Raw genomic sequence first — 6,854 nt, 5'->3', positions numbered from 1 at the left:
ATGGTGGTACTCATGGCTCTAGCTGCATATGTAGTCGATGATGGCCTAGTTGGTCATCAATGGGAGAGAGGCCCTTGGTCCTGTGAAGGTTCTATGCCCCAGTATAAGGGAATGCCTGGGCCAGGAATGAGAGTGGGTAGGTTGGGGAGGAGGGGTGGGGGAAGGGCATAGGGGATTTTCAGAGGGGAAACTAGGAAAGAGGATAACATTTGAAATGTAAATCAAGAAAATATCTTTAAAAAAAAGGAGAGAGAGAGAAATGGGATGAGAACCTCGAGCGTGCACATCTATTATTCTAACACTCTGGAGGCATAAGGAAGAAATTGGAGTGTTTGAGACCATTCTGTACTCTCTAGTGAACTCAGGCTAGCAAGTTCAAGGCAAAGGAAATCTTTCTCAGGAGGTGAGCTTGGGAGACAGTGTGTGCTACAATGCTCCAGCTTGGCCATGGCAGCGGTGCCTCTGAAAGTGTGGTTTATAGGCTCAAGGAACTGGTTATCAGCTATTGCAAAAACCGTTGGAAGCAATGTGCAGAACCTGCAGAAGTTCTCCCCTGTCAAGATGTGGGCCTTCGAAGAGACCATGAATGGGAGAAAGCAGACAGAAATCATCAACAACGATCATGAAAACGTGAAATATCACCCACGACACAAGCTGCCAGAAAATGTGGTCGCTGAACCAAATCTCAGCGAAGCTGTGCAGGACTCAGACCTGTTAGTGTTTGTCATCCCTCACCATTTCATTCACAAGATCTGTGATGAGATCATCAGCAGGGTGCCCAAGAAGGCCCTGGGGATAACCCTCATCAAGGGCATAGCTGAGGGCCCTGATAGGCAACTGATCTCAGTGTGCTTATGGGGTCCAACATCGCCAGTGAGGTTGCTGTAGAGAAGTTCTCCGAGACCTCCATTGGCAGCAATGTGATACAGAATGGCCTTCTCTTCAAAGAGCTGCTGCAGATGCACAACTTCCGTATCACTGTGGTAGATGTTATGGACACCTTGGAGCTTTGTGGTGCTCTTAAGAACATTGTTGCAGTGGGAGCTGGCTTCTCTGATGGCCTCTCCTGTGGGGACAACACCAAAGCAACTGTCATCAGCCTGGACCTCATGGAAATGATCACTTTCACCAAGATCTTCTGTAAGGACCAGGTGTCCACAGCAACCTTTATGGACTGCTGGGGGGTATCTTACCTCATCACCACCTGCTAAGGGGGTGCGGAACTGCAAGGTAGCAGAGGCCTTCACCAGAACTGGAAAGACTATCAAAGAGCTGGAGTTGGAGCTGTTGAATGGAGAGAAGCTCCAGGATCCTCAGACCTCAACGGAGCTATACCACATCCTCAGGCAGAAGGGGCTGCTGGACTAATTTCCCCTCTTCACTCAGATGCTGTCCTGCCTGCAGAGCCATCCAGAGCACATCTGAAGGAAGACAGTCAGACAGTCATCAGGAACAGCTCTGCCTTGCTCATTGTCGGCTCTTCCAGACAACCAGAGCATGGCAGTGAGGTCATGCTGAACTGTACTCTGATCTGAACACATACAAATTCTTACAGCATGGTCTCTGTGCCAGGAGAGGCACTCCACTGGCTCAGATGTATCAGGTAACAGCTACATACACATACACACATGAGTGAGTTTGTGAGTGTGTGTATGTGTGTGTATGTGCACACAAGTATGCACCTTTCTCATTCTCTGAGTGTTTCTTGGAACCCACATCAGGTGCCTATTTTAATGATCACATTTTAAATTTCCCTTCCAGGGCAGCTTGGGAGATTAGAACCAGCTCAGTTAAATTTTATGACTGTCACTCATTAATATGTGAGTGAAGGGAGGAACTGTTTTTTTTTTCCTCTGAAACTGTTGTTCAGCATTAAAAGGGTATGCACATATGTGCAATTGAAGACCACCACACTTTATTTTTAGACAGCATCTCAGAGCCAGCTGCAGTAGTTCCTTGGATTGTAGATTGATGACTTAACGATCAGGTGTTTTAATTAGATACTCTACTTATACATTTCTTCTTGATACAGATACCACATTTCTCGCCTCTTTCCTCTTCATTTGCTGCTAGAATGTGCCCTTATATAGATCCAGCAGGGAAGAAGGAGAAGACATCACTGCAGTAACTGGAATTTCCTCCTGGGGACACTTCATCATGCTCTTTTCTAGGTGGGACTTTTCTGCAGCTTTGTCTTTTCAGGTTGTGCAACCCTGAAGTGGGTCACTGTCACTTCTCATGTTAGAAGCTATAGCTATACCTGATCACCAAGGGACATAGGTACAGTCCTCTATCCCTCCATGATGAGACCTGCTAGGATGACACTGGACCTCTGTGACCTGGCTGTTTGTAGGAATGATATATACAACCTTTCCTGTGGCTACAGGAGGGCTTCCTGCTTTGTAATTTGTGTGGCAAAGAGTCAGAAAGTCACCACTCCAAGTGATATCTCCAATCAGCAGGGTCATTGCACCTTTTTTTTAACAGAAAAAAAAGATTTTATTATTGCATATTCATTGTATAAAACAATAGTTTCATAATACAATTTTAACCAAGTATACCATGTTGGCTATTTCATATCTCTATGAGCAATGATGTCTATTTTACATTATTCACCTTCTGATATGCATTCCCTTGGTAAATACATAGATTTTTAAATTTCACTATTTTGCAGATTCACTTATTCAAATAAGAGCTAAAATTATGTGAACTATTACTAAAATGTGCATTAGTTAATAAACAAAGTTGTAAAGTATGAGAGTTAATACATGTGGTCAATAGTGAAACCTGAGCTATAAATATAGGCCTGCCTTTTATGGTTCTGAGAATGGATGTTGCACAGACTTAGCCTCTCAGACCCTGGTTTTCCTAACATTAAGATAAATGAGATAGATAACTGCACAAACCCTGAGCATCTGAATATACACATAGAAGTCAGAGGAGCTCAGCAGACTCTGCTTCCTGAGATTCACATGTGATGGGACAGGTAGGGACATTTCTTTTAGTGGTGTATCCAACATGCTGCTGTAACCCTAAATGAAACTCACTGGGTAAAAAAAAAAGAAGGAGAAAGAAGGGAGGGAGGGAGGATGGAAGGAAGGAGAGATGTGAAGGTAGAAGAGGAGCAGTGAGGAAAGAAGGGAAGAACAACTCAGCCACACCAAGGATCAAGACCTCAGACACATGGAAAACTGCAAAATTATTACCCATGCCACATGGATTATACCAATTATATATAATTAATATATGCTAATAAAACATTATAAGTAATCAAATAGGCTAATAATGGACCTACTTCACTGACATGCTGTGAGTTAAACAAGTTATGTTATCTATCTACCTAAGTGGGCAGATAGATAAACTGCTTAGACAAGGTCCAGAATATAGCAAACTCAATACACTTTTGCTTTTGCTGTTAGCATCTGTAAAGTAGGGCTAGAAAATTATGTATCCATTATTTTTATTGGATATTTTCTTTATTTGCATTTTAAATGTTATCTCCTTTCCTGTTTCCCCCTCTGAAAACACCCTCCCTCTATACCCTTCTCCACTTCCTGCTCACCAACTCACCTTCTGCCACTTTTTGGCCCTGGCAATCCACGACACTGGGGCATACAGCCATTATATGACAAAAAGCCTCTCCTCCCATTGATGTCCAACTAGGCCATCCTCTGCTGCATGTGTAGCTGGAGCCATGAGTGCCACCATGTATGCTCTTTGGTTGGTGGATTAGTCTCTGGAAGCTCAGGGGTTATGGGCTACTTCATATTGTTGTTCCTCCTAAGGGGTTGCAAACCCCTTCATCTCATTGGGTCTTTTCTCTACCTCCTTCATTGGAGATCCTATGCTCAGTCCAATGGATGGTTATGAGCATCCATCTCTATATTTGTGAGGCACTGGTAGAGCCTCTCAGGAGAGAGCTATATCAGGCTCCTGTCAGCAAGCATTTCTTGGCTTCCACAACAGTGTCTGGGATTGGTGATTGTAAATGCCATGGATCCCCAGTTGAGTTAGTCACTTGATGGTCATTTCTACAGTCTCTAATCCAAACTTTGACTCTGTAACTCCTTCCATGGGTGTTTTGTTACCCCCTTCTAAAATGGATAGAAGTATCCACACTATGGCCTTCCTTCTTGAGCTTCGTGTGGTTTGTGAATTGTATTTTGGGTATTTCGAGCTTCTGGGCTTCTGGGCTAATGTCCACTTATCAGTGAGTGCATATCATGTGTGTTCTTTTGTGATTGGGTTATCTCACTCAGGATTATATACTCCAAATTCATCCATTTTCATATGAATATCATATGACTTCCAGAGTGGTTGTACAAGCTTGAAATCCCACCAACAATGGAGGAGTGTTTCTCTTTCTCCACATTCTCGCCAGCATCTGCTGTCACATGAATTTTTGATCTTAGCCATTCTGACTGCTGTGAGGTGGAATCTCAGGGTTGTTTTGATTTGCATTTTCCTGATGACTAAGGATGTTGAACATTTTTTTAGGTGCTTCTCAGCCATTTTGTATTCCTCAGTTGAGGATACTTTGTTTAGCTCTCCACCGAATTTTTTATAGAGTAATTTGTTTCTCTGAAGTCTAACTTCTTGAAATCATTATATGTATTGGATATTAGCTCTTTATCAGATGTAGGATTGGTGAACTTCTTTTCCCAATCTGTTGCTGGCATTTTTGTCTTCTTGACAGTACCTTTGCCTTACAGAAGCCTTCCAATTTTATGAGATCCCATTTGTAGATTCTTGATCTTATATCACAAGCCATTTTTTGTTCTGTTCAGGATTTTTTCCCCTGTGCATATATCTTCAAGGCTCTTCTTCACTTTCTCTTCTACAAGTTTCAGTATATCTGTTTTGTGAAGGTCCATGGTCCACATGGACGTGAGCTTTGTACAAAGACATAAGAATGGGTTGTTTTGCTTTCTACATGCTAACCGCCAGTTGAGCCAGCACCATTTGTTGAAAATGCTGTCTTTTTCTCCATTGAATGGATTTAGCTCCTTTATCAAAGGTCAAGTGATCATAGGTATGTGGTTTCATTTCTGGGTCTTCAGTTGTATTCCATTGATCTACCTGTCTGTCATTGTACCAATACCATGCAGTTTATCACAATTGCTTTGTAGTGCAGCTTGAGGTAAGGGATGGTCCCCCAGAGGTTCTTTTATTGTTGAGAATAGTTTTTACTATCCTGAGTTTTTTGTTATTCCAGATGAATTTGGAAATTGCACTTTCTTTCTTTTCTTTTTTTTTAAACGATATTTATTATTATTATATCTAAGTACACACTGTTGCTGTCTTCAGACACTCCAGAAGAGGGCAACAGATAGCATTACAGATGGCTGTGAGACACAATGTGGTTGCTGGTATTTGAACTCATGACCTTCAGAAGACCAGTCAGTGCTCTTAACAACTGAGCCATCTCTCCTGCCCCTGGAAATTGCACTTTCTAAATCTATGAAGAATTGAGTTAAAATTTTGATGGGGACTGCATTGAATACGTAGATAGCTTTTGGCAAGATGGCCATTTTTACTATATTAATCCTGCCAAACCATGAGCATGGGAGATCTTTCCATCTTCTGAGATCTTCTTCGATTTCCTTCTTCAGAGACTTGAAGTTCTTATCATACAGATCTTTCATTTGCTTAGATAGAGTCACACCAAGGTATTTTATATTATTTATGACTATTGTGAAGGGTGTTGTTTCCCTAAATTCTTTCTTAGCCTGTTTATCCTTTGTGTAGAGAAAGGCCACTGATTTGTTTGAATTATTTTATATCCATCCACTTTGCTGAAATTATTTATCAGGTTTAGGAGTTCTCTGCTGGTATTTTTAAGGTCCTTTAAGTACACTATCATATCATCTGCAAATAGTTATCATTTGACTTCTTCCTTTATAATTTGTATTTTTTGACCTACTTTTGTTGTCTAATTGCTCTGGCTAGGACTTGAAGTACTATATTGAATAGGTATGGAGAGAGAGGACAGCCTTGCCTAGTCCCTGATTTTAGATGGATTGCTTCAATTTCTCTCCATTTAGTTTGATTTTGGCTATGGTGTGCTGTAAATTGATTTTACTATGTTTAGATATGGGCCTTGAATCCCTGATCTTCCCATCACTTTTATCATGAATGGGTGTTGGATTTTATCAAATGCTTTCTCAGCATCTAATGAGATGATCCTGTGGTTTTTGTCTTTAAGTTTGTTTATATAGTGGAATACGTTGATGAATTTCCATATATTAAACCATCCATGCATCCCTGGGATGAAGCCTACTTGATCATGAAGGATGATAGTTTTGATGTGTTCTTGGACTCAGTTTGCAAGATTTTATTTAGTATTTTTGCATTGATATCCATGAGGGAAATTGGTCTGATGCTCTCTTTCTTTTTTGGGTCTTTGTGTGGATTAGTTATCAGAGTAATTGTGGCTTCATAGAATGAGTTGGGAACGATACCTTCTGTTTCTATTTTGTGGAATACTTTGAGGAGAATTGGAATTAGATCTTCTTTGAAGGTCTGATAGAACTCTGCACTAAACGCATCTGTTCCTTGGCTTTATTTAGTTGGGCAACTATTAATGACAGTTTGCATTTCTTTAGGGTATATGATACTGTTTAGATCATTAATCTGATCCTGATTTAACTTTTTTTAAATTTTTAATATTTTTATTACATATTTTCCTCAGTTACATTTCCAATGCTCTCCCAAAAGTCCCCCATAGCGCCCCCCACTTCCCTACCCACCCATTCCCCTTCTTTTGGCCCTGGCATTCCCCTATATTGGGGCATATAAAGTTTGCAAGTCCAATGGGCCTCCCTTTCCAATGATGGCCGACTAGGCCATCTTTC

The 6,854-nt window shown here is 41.1% G+C and overlaps 1 pseudogene; it reads left to right on the top strand.

Moving 5' to 3' along the window:
* Window positions 1-420: 420 nt before the first annotated feature.
* LOC110286368 lies at window positions 421-1,425 on the top strand (annotated as a pseudogene).
* Window positions 1,426-6,854: the final 5,429 nt, after the last annotated feature.

This window comes from Mus caroli, chromosome X, assembly GCF_900094665.2.
Source record: "Mus caroli chromosome X, CAROLI_EIJ_v1.1, whole genome shotgun sequence".
Classification (NCBI taxonomy): domain Eukaryota; kingdom Metazoa; phylum Chordata; class Mammalia; order Rodentia; family Muridae; genus Mus; species Mus caroli.
This window is presented reverse-complemented; position numbering and strand designations above follow the sequence as displayed.